This window comes from Myotis yumanensis, unplaced genomic scaffold, assembly GCF_028538775.1.
Source record: "Myotis yumanensis isolate MYYU_CA2020_CCGP unplaced genomic scaffold, mMyoYum1.0.hap1 SCAF_2, whole genome shotgun sequence".
Lineage (NCBI taxonomy): Eukaryota > Metazoa > Chordata > Mammalia > Chiroptera > Vespertilionidae > Myotis > Myotis yumanensis.
The window spans coordinates 41,929,990-41,947,693 of record NW_027223753.1 but is presented as its reverse complement, the minus strand read 5'-3'; the positions used below and the strand labels follow the sequence as shown (position 1 = coordinate 41,947,693).

The 17,704-nt window shown below is 41.5% G+C and overlaps 1 protein-coding gene across 4 annotated transcripts in view; it reads right to left on the bottom strand.

Annotated features, from left to right (window-relative positions):
• FGGY (FGGY carbohydrate kinase domain containing) overlaps positions 1-8,245 on the bottom strand; it is a 402,080-nt gene extending 393,835 nt beyond the window's left edge. For 2 of the 4 annotated variants that reach the window (XM_070405225.1, XM_070405229.1), the window contains exon 1: positions 7,943-8,010. The gene's annotated coding sequence lies outside the window, so the exon portion shown is untranslated. Of the gene's footprint in view, positions 1-7,604; positions 7,642-7,942; positions 8,011-8,159 lie in introns of those variants that run through there. The other 2 variants (XM_070405226.1, XM_070405228.1) reach the window with 2 other exon arrangements.
• Positions 8,246-17,704: the final 9,459 nt, after the last annotated feature.

The window sequence follows — 17,704 nt, the reverse complement described above, 5'->3', positions numbered from 1 at the left end:
CAGTATTATTCCACTTGAAAGTAGGCTGATAAATTAAAGATGTATAATATAAACCACGAAGCAACCACTAAAATTATACCCCCCAAAATTATAATTGCCCTGGACAGGTATCTCAGTTGGTTGGAGTGTTGTCCTGTACACCAAAAGGTGACAGGTTCGATTCCCAGTCAGGGCACATACCTAGATTTCGGCTGGTCAGGGTGTGTATGAGAGGCAACAGATCAATGTTTCCCTCTCACATTGATGTTTCTCTCTCTCTCTCTCTCTCTCTCTCTCTCTCTTCCTTCCTTCCTTTTTCTTGAAAATCAATAAAAACATATCCTCAAGTGAGCGTCTTTAAAAAGTTATACTTAATTAACCCATAAGGAAGAAAAAAAATTATAAAAAAATAATTACTCCAAAAGAAGGCAAAAAAAGGAAAAGAGACCAAAGAACAGAAGGGACAAATACAGAAAGAAAAAGAAGAAGAAAAGCAAAATGTTATACTCAAACCAAACCATATGAATAGTTATATTCAATATGGTCTAAGCACCCTAATGAAAAGGCAGGAAGTGTCAGGTGTTGCTTTGTTATCCAATCTAACTATATGCTGCCTACAAGAAACCCACTTTAAATATAAGAACACAAATAGGTTAAAACGCAAAAGGAAGAAAAAGATATAGCATAAAACAGCAATCAAAAGGAAACTGGAGCAGTTATATCATTATCACACTAAGTACATTTTAGAGCACAACTATTACCAGGAAAAATGACTAAGTAGATTTCAGAGCAAATATATTATCAGAAATTGAAATAATAAAGGGGATGATTCACCAAGACAACCAAACAATCGTAAATGTTAATGTACCTAATAAACAGTACATCAGAATACATAAAACAAAAGCTGGTAGAACTTCAAGGAGAAATGCATATATCTACAATGATCATGAGATTTGAATTCCCCTCTCTCAATAACTGATAGAGTAAGTAGACAGAAAATCAGCAAGGTTATAATATACAGTAGCAGTCAATAAAGTTGACCTTATACATACTCTATCCAACACATCCTTTTCAAATGCATTTGGAACATTTATTGAGACAGACCATATTCTAAGCCAAAAAAAAAAAAAAAAAAGTCTCAAAAAGTTAAAAGGATTTAAGTCATACAAAGTACATCCTGTAACTACATGAAATTAAATTATAAATCAATTAATAGAAAGATATGTAATATATAATAATAGAAAGTCCTTAAATATTTGGAAACTGAATAACAAATTTCTATATAACCCATGGATCAAAAAAAAAAAAAAGAAAGAAGAAAGAAAAAGTTTTTAAGTAAATAAAAAAAAAAAAAAAAAAAACAGCAGAAGTTGTAGGATTAGCCCTAGCCGGTTTGGCTCACTGGATAGAGCATCAGCCTGTGGATTGAAGGATCCCAGGTTCGATTCCGGTCAAGGGCACATGCCCAGGTTGTGGGCTCAATCCCTAGTAGGGGCCGTGCAGAGAGCAGCTGATCAATGACTCTCCCTCTTCATTGATGTTTCTATTTCTCTCTCCCTCTTCTTTCCTCTCTGAAATCAATAAAAACATATATTTTTTTAAAAAAAAGAAGTTGTAGGAGTAAGCTGAAGCAGTACTTGGAAATGTACAATATTAAATGCCTATGTTAGGAAAGAAGTCACAAACACAAGGCCTCATCTTCCACCTTAAGAAATTAAAAAGAGTAAAAGGAACCCAAAGTAAGCAGAAGAAAAGTAATCATAAATTTTAGAACAAAAACAAAAAAGAGAGAGAGAGAAAATAAATGAAACCAAAAGCTGGTTCTTTAAGAAGATCAATAAAATTGATAAAATCTGGCCAGAATTATCAGGAAAATAAAGAGAAAAATCACAAATTACCAATATTAGAAATGAAGGAGATTAAATCACAACAGATTCTATAGATATTAAAATGATAATAGGAGGCTATTGTGAGCAACTTAGATGATATGTACAAATACCTTAAACTACACAAACTATCCAATTTTATTCAAGAAGAAACAATGTCAATAGTCCCATATTATTTAAACAGTTGACTGTTCCCTCCCCACCAACAAAAAAACTCTAGGCCCAGATGGCTTCACTGGTGAATTCTATCAAACATTTAAGGAAGAATTAATATTAATTCTACACAAGTGCTTACAGAAAATTGAAGAGTAGGAAATTCTTCCTAACTCATTCTATGAGACCAGAATTAGCTAGATATAAAACTTAGGAAGACAATACAAGGAAAACTATAAATCAATATCCATTATTAACATAGATGCAAAAATTCTTAATATTTTACCAAGTAGAATCCAACAAAATATAATAAGGATGCCCTAGCCAGCGTGGCTCAGTGGTTGAGTGTCGACCTATGAACCAGGAAGTCATGGTTTCATTCCCGGTCAGGTCACATGCCCAGGTTACGGGCTCAATCTCCAGTAGGGGATATGCAGAAGACAGCCAATGAATGATCTCTCTCACCAATGATGTTCCTATCTCTCTCTCCCTCTTCCTTCCTCTCTGAAATCAATAATTTTTTTTTTAAAGGATACTAGGTCCTAACCTAGTGGGATTTATCTCAGGAATACAAGTTCAGTTTAATATTTTTTTAAAAAAATCAATGAATGTAATTCATCATATTAAGAATTTAAAAATGATCTCAATAGTTACAGAAAAAAGGAAATGACAAAAATACAACATCCATTCTTCATTTAAAAACAAATACCCAAAAAACAACACCTCTCAGAAAAGTAGGAATAGAATGAAACTTCCTAAACCTGATAAAGGGCTTCTACAAAGAATATACGTCAAAGTTAATGATGAAAAAAACAACAACAAATGCTTCTAGCTAGGCCCTGGCCAGGTAGCTCAGTTGGTTAGAGCATCATCCCAGTACACCAAGGTTATGGGTACCATCCCTGTTAGAGCACATACAAGAATCAACCAGTGAATGCATAAATAAGTGGAACAACAAATCAATGCCCCGCCCCTCTCTTATACCTTCTTCTCTTTCTAAAAATAAATAATATATTTTAAAAAATTGCAATGCTTCTAGCCAGTGCACTATAGCAAGAAAAAGAAATAAAAGGCATCCTCATTGAAAGGAAAAAATAAAACTTTCTTTATTTACAGATAACATGATCACTTACACAGAAAATCTGATAGCATCTACAAAAAGCTATTAGAACTAATAAGTAGTTTAGCAAGATTGTAGGGTACATGATCAATACACAAGCAGCAACAAGTACAAGTTGAAATTTTAAAAGACAATGTTATTTACAATAGCATGAAAAATATGAAATACCTACAGATAATCTGACAAAGATGTGCAAGACCCATCTACTGAAAGCTACAAAATATTGAACCTAAGACCTAAATAAGTCAATCTCCCCAAATTAATGTATAGATTCAATAAAAGCCCAATTAAAAGCTAAGCAGGCCTTTATTTTGAAATTGACAAAATGACAACATTGTAAAATTAATGTGGAAATGTAACAGACCTGGAATGGCCAAAACAACTTAAAAAAAAAAAAAAACAAAGTTGAAGGACTTACATTATGTGACTTTAATACTTATTACAAAACTATAGTTATCAAGATTACGTGGTATTGGCATCAAAATAGACAAAAAGATCTACAGAACAGAACAAAACAACCAAAATAGGCCCACATATGGTAAACTGATTTTGATCAAAGGTGCAAAGGCAATTTAATGGGAAAAGAATAAGCTTTTCAGCAAATGGTGCTGGATCAATTGATACCATACCCCCCCCCCCAAAAAAGAAATAAACTTTGTTCCACATCTGGTGCTACAGATTAACTTTAATTAACTTAAAACGGATCATGGATTTAATATAAAACCAAAAAACAATAAAGCTTCTTTAAAAAAATAGGAGAAAATACTTGAGACCTCAGGCTAGGCATGATTTCTTAGATACAACACCTAAATCATCATCCATAAAAGAATAAACTGATAAAATAGACATCATCAAAATTACAAATTGATAAACTAGACTTTATCAAAATTAAGAACTCTGCTTTTCAAAAGACAGTTAAGAAAATAAAGACTCAGATGTGATAGAGAACTTGTAATGAGAATCTATACTAATAAAAGGGTAATATGCTACTTAGTGCAGACGCCTTCGGACATCCTTCCAGACAAAGCCGCAGTGGCTGCGAGGGCAGAGGCTCAGGCCGGCAGTGGCAGCAGGAGCGGGGTAATGGGCACAGTGCCTTCCCCTGATCCACCAGGTTGCCTCCCGCAAAGGGAGGCCAGACTGCGGCTTAGGCCAGGGGCAGAGGCAGAGGTGGTTAGGGGCAATCAGGCGGGCAGGGGGGCAAGGTAGGGGTGATCAGGCCAGCAGGGGGGCAAGGTAGGGGTGATCAGGCCAGCAGCAGAGGCAGTTAGGGGTGGTCAGGCAGGCAGGAAGAGGGGTTAGAAGCGATCAGACAGGCAGGCGAACGGTTAGGAGCCAGCGGTCCTGGATTGTGAGAGGGATGTCCCAGATTGGAGAGGGTGCAGGCCGGGCTGAGGGACTCCCCTCCCCCACCATGTATGAATTTCGTGCATCGGGCCTCTAGTATATTATAAAAACCTCTCAAAACTCAGTAAGAAAACAGCCCATTAAAAAAACAAATAGAAAAAAATTTAATAAACACTTTACCCAAGAAGATACATGAAATACAGACAGTCCTTGGGTTACGTCGGACTCAACGTATGTCGTTTCCTGGTTACGTCACCATCTCCCATTTATTTATATATAAAAAAAGTTCCGTCATTTCGACGTATGTACATATGTGCTTTATGTTTTTTATTATTTATTTACCACAAGTAAAGGTCAGGAATTGTTATCTTTCTTTTAAATTTTTTTTACTGTTTTACTTCATGACTGCTGCGTATGTGCTCCATGTGAGTGACGTAGGTGCTTAAGTAGGTGGGTTCCAACTTATGGCGAAATCGCGTTACGTCGCGAGGTAGGACCCGAGGACCTACTGTATATGGGCTGCACATAAGAAGCTTGAAATTATTAGTCATTAGGAAAATACACATTAAAGCCACATGACAGGATTCCACATTCCAATGGCTAAAATTTGAAAGTGACCACACAGAGTGTGGGAGAAACTGGGAATTTCACACACTGCTGAGGGGAATGTAAAATGGCATGATCACTTTGAAATACACGTGGTGTTTCTTAAAAAGTTAAACATACACCTCCCATGAGAACTAGCTATTCCACATCTTGGTATTTAACCAGGAGAAATGAAATCATATGTCTGTGTATACAAATATTCATAGCAGCTTTATTTGTAGTAGCCAAAAGGCAGCAAATAATCCAAATATTGATCAGCAGATAAATGGATAAACAAAGTATCCTATATAATAAAGAGCTAATATGCTAATTAGACTGAACAGCTGAACAACCTTCTGGATGACCTTCTAGATCTAGACGAAGCCAGGGCTGTGAGGGCCAGCTAAGGCTGTGAGGGGCTGCGAGGGAACAAGCCCCTTGCACGAATTCTGTGCACCAGGCCTCTAGTAGTATAATAATACAATGGAACACTATTCAGCAGAAAAAGGAATGAACCATGTATGCACATATAACATGGATGAATCTCAAGATGAGGATTAAGTAAAAGCCACCACACAAGAAAAGATATATATTGTATGACCCTACAGAAAAAGTCCTAAAAAATCTTAAATAATCTAAGGTGACAGAAACTAGTTCACTAATTGCTTTGGTAGAAGGGTGATTCTAGGGAGGAAGAGGTTACCAAGGGGCATTAGAAATCTTTGGGGGTATTAGAAATATTCTTTATCTTGATTGTGATGGATATATACTTATATCAAATTTTCTCAGATTAGACACTTGAAGTATGTAGTTCACTGTATGTCAAGTAGATCTCAACAAAGCTGCTCAAAAATACCCCGTTAAGAATGCCTTCTCTTCCCCATGGCACCTTGACTAATACATTCTTTCTTCATCCCCTACAATCAATCAGTAATTAATTCCTAACCATTCTATTCTCCTAATCTCTCTCCAGTTTCACAACTATTACCCCAACCCTTTCTCACCCTGTATTATAATAGCCTTCCTCCAGTCTTCACCCTGCAGGCAGAATTAACTTTCTAAAACAGGGGAAACACATTTTAAATTCTCTTACCATGACTCACTGGACCCTCCCTGTTCTGGCCTGTCACCCATCCCAGCCCCAGCCTCCTTTCTGGTGATTTCTCACCTCACCCTTTCCTGATGAGCCATACTGATCAACCATGTGCCAGGTTTACCTAGTTTTGCACATGCTGTTCCCAAATCAAAGAAAATCCCTTCCCCTTTGTCTTTCTCCAGCCCACTCATACCGAGGCTTTGTAACTCAGCTCAGTTATCATCTCCTCTTGGAAGTTTTCCTAAACCCTATATTGGGCCATGTGCCCCCTGGCAACCCCTGAGCATCTTCGGCATACCTTGCCACAGCACTGACCTCACTATCATATAATCTCCCCCATCAGACCAGACAGTAGCAGACTGGAGAAAGCAGAGACCGAATCTTATTCTACCACATTCCCAGGCCCACACCTGCCACAAGAGTAGTGAACAAATGAATGAACTGAGGCACTGGTTTGGATGGCCTCATCTTACACTACCTGGGTTGATTCTATATCCCACCTCATAAAAAAGATGGGCAGGTGAGAAGTGAAATGACCTCTATAATACATTCTGGTAAGATAACTATATCAAATCCCCTGGGAAGGCGGGGTTTCGTCTCACTCTGGCTGGGAGTTTAAAGGCAAGATTCACCACCTGAAATTGTTTTCAAAACCAGCTGGTAATTGACTATGATTTGAACTAAGTGAAAGGTCAGGGAAAGGGAACCAGATTCCCGGAAAAGACAAGGCCCACAGCAAAGATTAACATAACCTGGAAGAACGCCCAGTCTCCTCCTAATAAACTTAATCGCATCTAGAAAGACACAGTTCTCACCCTCTGGGTTATTCCCTTCTCCCAATACTCATGCTTTGACATCCAAATCCAGCCAAAGTAGCTCCCAACCTTTCTTCCCCCCTCCCCACCCCCACCCTCAGTCAATCTCCAGGCCCTTCTCAACCTTTGTGGTCTGTTTCCCCCAGTCATTCTTAATAACAGGAGGTCCACCTCAGCTTGTCCCTCCCAGAGTCAGGCCAGTGGCCACCAGGTCAAGAGCCAAGCAGAGGCCCTCATTACCACGAGACTCCCAGAAGACCAGGAGGAAGTCATAAGGCTGAAAAACCCAGCTGACAACTTCAAAAGTAAAAAATCAGGTTACACACGTGGCGGCTTATGGGAAATGAGGAAAAGCCAGAAAACAAAGCAAAAGCAAAACTCTACCATAACAGCCACATTTTAAGCGAGGATAAGCAATTCAAGAGATAGTGGCTTCCTCACCCCTGAACTCCTATTTTAAAAATTAAACAAATGAATATGGCTCTTCCATTTCTTGGTAATGATTGCCACTTTAATTTAGGGACAAAATGGGTTAAAACAAGAGAAGTGCTTCAGTGGAAAATAGCCAATGATTAAGGAAATCCATACGTTTGCATCTTGGAATGATTAGTCCCAGGACTTACCTACCCAGGATGACTGTAACCAGACAGCACTACTACTATACCATCTAAACTGCACCTCCAACGTTATCAACAGCTGCTGATAGCGTTTCAAGTTACAAGCAGCACTGGCCTTAAAATCCCTTAGGTAGCCAGATTTGAATTCAAAGGCTCAAATATGCCTGGGGAAATGGTCCTGAAACGCGGGACGGGACGGAGGGGACGGAGGGGACGGAGGGGAGAGAAGTGAACACGGTCAACTGGACAGTGATGGCAGAGGACCTCGGGTTCCAGACATCTCATGGGCAGCTCTGGGGATGCAGTAAAAGCCGACCCTCCCGTTGAGTGGCCGGACGCCTCACCCAGGAGCGGACACGGGGAACCCAACAACGTCTCGGGGGCGAAGGCCCGGCTGGAATGAGGCTTTAGCAGTCAGAAGAGGAAAAGGAAGAGGAGGTGGCGACCGCACCACAAGGGAGGGAGGCGTCGGCCGGGTGCGCTCTCCGATTGGATAACGTGCGCGCTGCGCGTCTGCAACAGGCCCTGGTGCACACGTGGGCCTGAGGGAGGGTCACTTACTTGTCCAATCTGATATCACGGATTAGCTAGCTGGACCCTGCAGGTGGCCCGGCGGGGCCGCACGGCGACCGGACGGGGCGGTCTCCTCCAGCGATCGAAGCCCCGCCCCGTCCCAGGCCACGCCCCAGGTCCCGACCCGGCCCCGCCCCCGGCCGGCCGCGGCCCCCGTGAAATGCTCCCCGATTGGCCCTTTGAACAGGGCCCGGATTGGCCTGTGCCGGGTGCCCCGCCGCCGGGCGGCCCAGCTGGGAGGTGGCCGGAGCGCCAGGTCGCTGGGGCAACGCCGGTCGCGGGGCTTTTGAAGGCGCCCGCGGGCTTTGGTCCGCTCCCGCTGAGAATTTCCCGTCCCAGGGCTCACTTCCCAGAACTCACCCACGCTAGCCCTCGGCCGCCCCTGATCCATGCGTGTCAATGTGCATCTTATAGCCACTGCTCGGCCTTTACTGAACACCAGGACTGTTGTAGGCGGACGTAAAAAAATAATAAAAATATCTGTTGAATGCTTACTTTGCGCCAAGTCTTGTTCCTGGTACAGTGGAACCTCGGTTCTCGAACTTAATTCGTTCGGGAGACTGTTCAAAAACTGAAGGATTTTTTTCCCATTAGAAATAATGTAAATGGAATTCATCCATTCCAGATCCCCAAAGGATGCCGTTTTAACTTTTCTTATATACAATACATATCTAACGTACTGTTTAATCTATAAATAAACACTTTAGACGTGAAACGACATGAAATGTAAGTGAAAAGTTAGTAAAGAGGAAATGAAATGTACAGTAAAAATGAAAATTTAATAATAATAAGCAGGAACAAAGACAAAAAAAACCCTACAAAAATATTCACAGCACAATATCCTGAGATGTTAACTGACTCATACTCTGGCATTCTCCCCTTTGTCTGAGAGACCAGTGACGGATCATACAGGTATCAGCATGAAAGGTTTGTCAGGTTGAGAAGCAAATTGTTTGAGACATTTAAAAAAAACAAGGTTTGTCTGTACTTCACATGAATTTACTCATCTAATGCTGTGGCCAACCCTCTGAAGTGGTGTCCCAGTCTTTAAATCTACAAAACAGAGGGGTTCCTAGGCCTTTGAAGATGGTTCCCCCCAATCTGTGGGGCCTGGAAACACCTACCTAATTTTAGCCTCACAATCCTTTCCTTGCCTTTCGGATAAACTACACACTGTTTGACCCTATCTTACAGATGCAGAGTCAGAAACGTGATTAACCTGTACAGAGACACACAGCTAGCTCCTACCCAGAGGGAGAATTCCAACCTGAGCTCTTATCTGAGCTGTTTCTTTTAAAAAAGCAGGTCCCAGGCTGATGGGACTCAAGATTGGGAAGGTAGTTTAGCAAATCCCTGAGGCCAAGCCCTTTGTTTTCTGAGAAAAGTTAACTGGTGCCAGTAAAGGGAAGTATCTTTCTAAGGACACACCAGATATGAGGTAAGCCTAGGTAATAACAGAGACTTTATTGACCTGGCCTATGTGCATTATAGTCACTGTCTGTTACCCTCATAACAACCCCAGAAGTCAATAGATGCTTTGATCTTTGTCTTACAGGTACTGGCTCAGTGAGGCTGAGGCCATATGATTAGCTACATCTCCTGGGAGTCCTGGATCATTTTCTTTCTTCTTTGCAATGATTGTTCACCTTTCATTTCCAACAAGTATCTGAAGATCTAACCGTCTTTGGGACGATAGAGGATTCTGGATCTGGTTACTTAGCATTTATGTTTCTCGTGGTGTACAGTAGAAATAATAAGACCTCTTCATCTTACCTTTCCAGGGTATTGTGAAGAGCAAATGAAGTGATAAATATGGAAATGCTTTGTAAAGTGTGAGATGCTGTATACAGGTAAGACATGGTCTCCAGATCTTCCCCAGAGTGCCCCAGGAAGGGGAGAAATGAAATATGCTGGTTGCCCCAGGAACTATGGCAGGAGGTCTCATCTTAGCTAGATTTGAATGAATGCCTATTTTCTGCCTGGTCTTTATGGATGTCTCTGTTTCTAGGCTTTTTGTATTCAATTTTGTTTTGTTTCCTCTAATTATCATACTATCATTAGTAGTAGTAGCAACAACAGCACTGTGGCTGGAACACCAGGAGCCATCTTGGACCACGAGAGGACCTTAAAAATGAAAGACACGCAGTAAAGCAAGGAGTCTGCTTCTGTAATACAAAGACAGCTGTAGATCAGCGCAAATGAGTTGGCCTGGCTATGTTTCAAGAAAACTTTATTTACAAAAGCATGCAATGGGCCCATGTGTCCCATGGGCCTTCACTTGCATCCCCATTGATTTATTCAGTTCTAATGTTCCATCACAAAAGTGCATTGGAAATACATTATAGAAGGCAGGGGGATTGTGACAATGCAGGCATGCTCACACTGTTGACCAATAGAAAGGCCAGGGCATGACAGTGCAGTGCAAAAAAAAATAATAATAAAATAAATCCCTAAGCTGATAGTCATGAGATATGGGCAGCAGGTTCATATCTGCAGCTGCCACTAGCTCTATATTTGGACTAACTCCAGTTGCCTCACTTTCCCTATATTAGGGAAACAAATAATAATACAAACGTGATCCATACTTTCCCATTTTTTTATGGCTGCAGGGAGACTAAAAGGAGATTACATATGTTTCTGAAAGCTATAAATGTTATCTAACTAAAGTTACATTGTTTCACCCAGGGCAGGACTATATAGCCTCCATGTACCCTTCAGTCCTCTATTTTACCTCTGGAACCCATAGAATGCATACATTAAATGCCCGGTAATTATCAGTGTATCTGTTTTTCACCTTTCCTCCTCCCTGCTCTGCAGAAAGGGTTATTGTGTTGCACTGGATTAGAAGACTTTATTGTTGGGAAGTCTAGACATTCACTCAGGGTTATTGCCGGGCAGCCTGGGATCCCGCAGAGTCAGTTTTCACTCCGCACATCACAAGTCACACCAAGTGAGGCAGCACATCAGATCTGAGCGAAACAGAAAGAGCTGGATTGTGAAACCCTGGAACCAGCTGAACTGCAAGTTTGTGTAATTTTCTTCCTGCTCTGAGACAGTTACGTGCAACACCAGGAGACTGGGTGCTCCCTCTGATGACATGCAGAGGCCCTGTGATTCTCTAACTACTTTCTCTGAAGGCTTTTCCTGCTTTAGCAGCCGGCCGCCTCACCAGAGAAAATACATAATTTCCCTGAGATTCTTGGAATCATGGCACAGAAATCGGTATAGTTATTCATTTATTCATTTGTACATGTGGGTATTCATTCATTAACAAAGACTTTTTGAGGGCCTACTGCTCTAGCCACTAAAGAGTTGGTGTTGAGAAGAACAAATATTGTTGCTGTCCTCAGGGAATTTACAGCCCTGAAACAGACCTTCAATAACTAAGCACACAGGCATATAATTGATTCCATTGCAAGCAGGTTGGGAAATAGGATACTATGAGACAGGGAACATGATTTAGATTGAGGTCTAACTTAGATTGGTGATTTTGTGAAAACAGTGGCTTGGAATACATTGTCTTCAGCAATCCCGTGAAGTGGCTAGTATTATCACAACCATTATACAGATAGGAAAACTGAGGCTTAGGGAAATTCCATTCCCGAGATTAGAAGCCTCCGGAGGGCAAGAAATGTGCCTTCTACTTTAGAATCTCAGCAACCAACACAGTACTCTGTAATCACAGATATATAGTTGGTAGATATATATGGCTGTGACAGGCCTTATCTGCCTACTGGGCCTTTCACTATCAACCAAACTTTTCTCCTCTCTCTGTTCCTCTCTCTCTTTCTCAACTCAGACTCCCTTAAGCCTCCCTTGAACTAGATCCTCTTTCAGGAACAGGTGACACTGCATGGACACTCTAAGTCTTCCAAATCCACACTGTCATCTCAGGAGGAAAGTAACTAAAGTAGTTCACTGGACACCCAACAGATGGTCAGCAAGGTGAACATGCTGACTAGAAGGGCCTGCTGAGCTCCCCACCCTGACCAGCACCAAGAGCCGTCTTTTAGATACAAAATAACTTATGGGCATGGACAACAGTGTGGTGACAGTGCGGGGAGGGGTGAAGGTAGAAAAGGGTATAGAGGGGATAAATGGTGTTGGGGAAAATAAAATAATAAATAAAATTAAACTGAAAAAATAATAATTTGCTCAACCCTCACCTTCAAAGAATGCCAACAGCTCATTTCCAATGATGGAAAATGTCCCAACTTACTTTATTACTTACCTGCTACTTCCTACTTGCCCTTTGCCTGCCTGCCTGCCTGCATCTCTTCACTCAGCAGACATCTGCTGAATGGTGAGTATTTGCTAAGTGCTAGGTCAGAGCTGGATGCTATACCAAACGCACAGATAAAGTGCTATGGACACCCCAAGGCTGGTGGGAAGAGAGGGGTTGCAGTGCAAAGGGAAAGAAAAGACTGTGCTAACATTCACTGGGCTCTGTGCTCAGCACCTCACGTGCAGTGTCTCCGTGATTCCTCCCAACCACCCACGTCAGGGAGTAGAGGTTATTGCTGAAGAAACCGAAGCTCACAACGATGGAGCAACGTGCCCACGAGGCCGGTCGTCTATCGCAAGACACCACCTGTGAAACTGCCGAAGAGGGAGTTTCTGCTGAGAAGCTGAAGTGGGCAGAGGTGCTCATGTTGGAAAGAAAGGCTTGAGATGAACGCAAGTCCTAATATTCTTCCTGGTGTCCCCCTGTGGCTCCCGTTTGCTCTTCCAGGTCTAAGCTGCTCACCCACTCCCCAGTTCCAAGACTTCACTCACCATCTAACCTGGCTTGACACCATCCATATCTTTCTCCCCTAACACCACCCAATCACAACTCCACAGCCTCTTGGCCGTGAGTCATTTTAATAAAAGTGCAAACTATGTGATGAGCCACGACAACAATGTGCAACCCTAAACCCCAACAGGCATTCTTCTGCATGGAGGCAACAGGTGGACCGTGAGATGACAAGGCCAAAGGAGCCGGGAGACAGATGGCCTGCTGGGAGGGTTTGCTCACACTCCTGGAGCCTGGGCCGTGTCTGGCCTCTGGTTGGAGAAACTGTGCCATGAACTCTCTAGAATAACGTCATTTGGAAACCATGAGAGAACCTTGGTTTAGGTAGTTTTCAGACTAGATCCTATGGGACGGTGCCTGCATAGCAAAGGAGAGGCTGAGTAGACTCCCAGGTCTTCCAAGATGCCCCGGACACCTGCCAAGTTGTTCTTTTGTTCAAGACACCAGGTGAAGGGGCTAACGAGGGCTAAAACCCAGTCCTACTTTGCTAGTCAAACTTTGACCCTTTGAGGATGCTCCTAGGGTTGCCCACTAGACGGGGCAACTTTTCCTAATTTGCACAAAGTATAAAGTAAGATAGTGGTAGCTTTGTCCTCCCACTCCCCCAACCACAAACACATACACACATAGAATCATGCACACATACCTACAGGCTCATTGTAATAGCTCAAGTATCTATAATAATAAAAGTATAATATGCTAATTAGACTTGACATCCTTCCGGACGTCCTTCCTTCCAGACAAAGCTGCAGCAGGTGAAGGCCGAGGCTGAGGCAGTAGAGCCCCCCACCCCCCACCCAGCACAGAGGCAGCAGGCGGGGGGCTGAGGCCAAGGCCCTTGCATGAATTTCGTGCATCGGGCCTTTAGTATACACATAATTATACAAACACATGTGCAGACACATATGCACTCTACACACAACACACAGACATACGCACACAAACTCATATCATATACTACACATAAACAGATACACAAATACACAAAAGAAACCATAATACAGTGCACAGAAATATACATGCAGGCACAAATATAGTCACACAGACCACAGACGTTCAAACCACACAAATACATGTACACTCAAACACACACACACATGCACATGCATACATGCACAGTCTCATATTCACTTATACACCACATACATATAAGTAGATGAACATACATACACATAGACACACAGAGGAATGACTGTGGCTTTGCTTCTTCCTCGCTTCCCCTGGTCCCCAGCTCCTCCCGCTTCTCTACCAGCTCAGGTCCTGAGATGGTTTCAACTGAGCCCCAGAAACTCAGCAAGGGCTCTTTCTGCAGACTACCTGCTTTGTTCTTTCCCCGGATTTACCTATTAGTAGTTGAACAGACCACAGAAACTGGTATTTTGCTTACATTTTCCTTTTTACATAGACACAAGAGCAATATGTGACTTAAAATATATATCCAAATAAATCTAAAAGATTTTAATTTAAAAATGTACCTAAATCGTGTCTAATTACATCTAACAATTTTTCTTAGTATTCATTACATTTTTAAAAACTTGAAGTAATGAGAAAGCATCGTGTCCTAGCTCAGATGGCAAAGGGGTTTTTCTTCCTCAGGCAGTTCCGACTGATGGATGGCAGCTACCTGGGCCTCTGCTGAGAGGCTGCTGGCAGGGAAGCTTCATAAAAAATGGTACTGCCCTTTAGACACCTCCTCAACCCGAATGCTTGTGAGTGTGAATGTTGGGTAAGGCTATCTTCAGTGCTCCAATGCCTCCAATTTTAATGCCTCCGATTAAGACAAATTAATTGAACTAAGTTCACCAAAGCTCACCTGTGTGTGTAGCCAGACCAATGCTAAGCAATCCTGCTTGAGAAGAATTTCCTAACCTACCGGGACAATTATTTGATACACATTCTCATTCAATTCCAATTGAACCTAAAGTTGTGGGGGTTTTGAGAGTTCTTTTTTTTTTAAATTTTTTATAGTTTTGGGCTTAGACACTGGTAACTATGATATCCAACCCCACTGGGCGATCCTGGATGTCAGAGTCACCATGCTCACAGACATCTGTGGGGAGAGGACTCTGAATAAATCTGTCTAAATAGTAATGATTAATTTACATTACTTCATGGCAATGTTAACCTTCGGAGGCAAAAGTCCAGACAGGTTGAGGAATGGAAAATGAGGACATAAGGGGGAAACAATTCCATTAGCTTCAATCAAAAGAAAAGGCCAAAGGGGGATTAGAATCTATAGTGTGTTCAGAGAGGGCAGAGACTAAACCACTCCAACTTTGAGGAGGAAAGATGAAATAGTTGCCATTGTTTCCTGTTTTTTTCCACCAAAGGAGCTTATTAATTTAGACTTATGACTGCCTGCCTCGGTTAACCGTTTTTTAAATGAATAATAGAGTCACTCATTTAAGACCAAGGGAAAAATAATCTACCAGTAGTTCTTATTTCCTCTAACTTATACTTTGTGCCTTTGTTTAGATCAGGGATTTAAAACCTGGGGATCCAAAACTACATTTAAAAATATATAATTCAGAGGGCCATCATTATAATTGTATTAGAATTTTAAGGTATGTACATATACTACATATAGGGCGTCCCCTCAAAAAATGCATACACACTTTGAATAATTATAAAGGCAGTGTTTATTAAAATATATTTAATTTTCAAAATGTAATAGAAATCAGCTGTTAAAGTGTGTATACATTTTTGGGGGACACGTATATGTATTTTCTCCTGGTGAAGTGATTCATGGCTGATTCATAGATTGTCAAAGAGGGGATCTGGCCTGTGTGGCTCAGTTTTGGGGGCATTATCCTGTGTACCAAAAGGTTGCTGGTCCAATTCCCAGTCAGGGCCCATGCCCGGGTTCTGGCTCCATCCCTGATAGGGGGCATGTAGGAGGCAGCCGATCAATGTATATTTCTCTCTCTCTCTCTCTCTCTCTCTCTCTCTTTAAATAACCAATTAAAAAATCTTTTTAAAAAAGATTGTTAAAAGGGTCTCTGGCCACACTCTGGAAAAAAATATTAAGAAATCTTAGATCAATTTCCATATTTTTAAGGTTTCTTCTTTGGGAAACACTATTCCAAATATTTTTACTAAATGCTTTCTCATTTAACTGTCCTGGGAGATAGGTAACATTGCCCATCCCTTATCTTTTTCTTTCTTGCAGAAAATAGTTTAAATAGTAGTAATTGCTACCATTTACTGAACGCATCTGATGTGCTGAATAGTTTTACATCTCTTTTAGTCTTACAACAATCCTATGAGGTAAATGTTATTTTCTGCCTATTTCATCAATGACAAACTAAATAACCAGGAAAGGTAAGTAACTTGTCCAAGGATATTTGGTTAGACATGTATAGGAAAAATGGTTTGAGCTCAGGTCTAATTCCCAACTCAGTTCTCTGGTCACTACAGCATACTATTTTTTCTTTCTTGTTTTTGGTACTTGCACATGTGCACACGTAGCCCTGTGTGGTAGAACATTCACTTAATCGGGGTCCTCAAATCATGTACTATCTCACTGACCTCACTTATAACCTGAGTCCCCTCCCATCAACCTTCAGAGGAGGGAATCTATTTTAGCAAATAGAGTAACATAAAAATAGCTTCAAACTTTTCCCCCCTGGAAAGTTCCCAGGCCACCCAACATTGTGTCTACCAGTGTGTGTTTGTGTGTTTCCTGTGGAACTCTCTCATGAGAGAGCCAACTTCTGTGCCCTTATGGGGACCCACGGGAGCTCTGTCCCTAGGATGCTGATGGGTATTCTGGGTGCAGGTCCAGGGAGAAAACCAGGGACTGACAGAGCCAGCAAAGAAGATACCCCTTTTACATATTTCTTGTCCATCAAGCTCCACAGAGAACCCCCTTCTCCAAGAAACCTCCCTGACTGGACACTGGATCTCTTTAGTACTCCCAGCCAGCACCACACCAGAATCAAAGACTTGGCAGTGAGAAGAGGAGGTAAGAAATATTCAGCATACCAACCTCTCACCTGATCACTCATGCCAGTTTTCATCTGTCTGTCTGTAATGTGCCAGACACTTCTGAGGTGACGTAGGTAAAGTCCCTGCTCACAAGTGTCAGGGAGACCACATGTGGAGAAGTAATTACAATCATTGTATGTTTGGGGCTAAAATATTGGTATTTTTCAAGTAATATAGGGACACATAAGAGGTAGCAACAGCTCTGGGGGAATGTTCAAGAGAACTTCACAGAGGAAGTGACAGTTAAGTGTGGCTCTGAAAGAAGAGCAGGAATTTTTTGAGAGAAAAAAGTGGTTGGTGGCAAAGGAATTCCCATAAGGATACAGTATAGGGGTGCATACAGTTATTGTGTTTGGGGAAAAGCAAGACTTTGAAGTGCATTGAAGGATGAATTTGAATTTGGTGGACGACTGAAAAAGGCCTATGTGTAGCTCGGCAGTCTTGACTTTACTAGTATTTTGTCTGCAGTAGGGCATTTTCTCAATTACTTGAATATTTCCTCCTCATTATATTACAAATGTGAGTGGGAAATAGAAGTTAGAAAGGACTGATTATAGAGAAGAGAATTAAACTACTGTACAAGTAACATAGTTCCCAAAGATGAGTAAGCATGGCCATCCTAATACTTTTTAGCTTTAATTAAAGACAAGGCACCATGTATAATGTAAGGAAAACATTTTTTCTTTTTTTAAGAAACATTTCCAGAAGAAAATCCTCAAGAAGGAGATGAGACAGAAAGGTGTGTTTATTG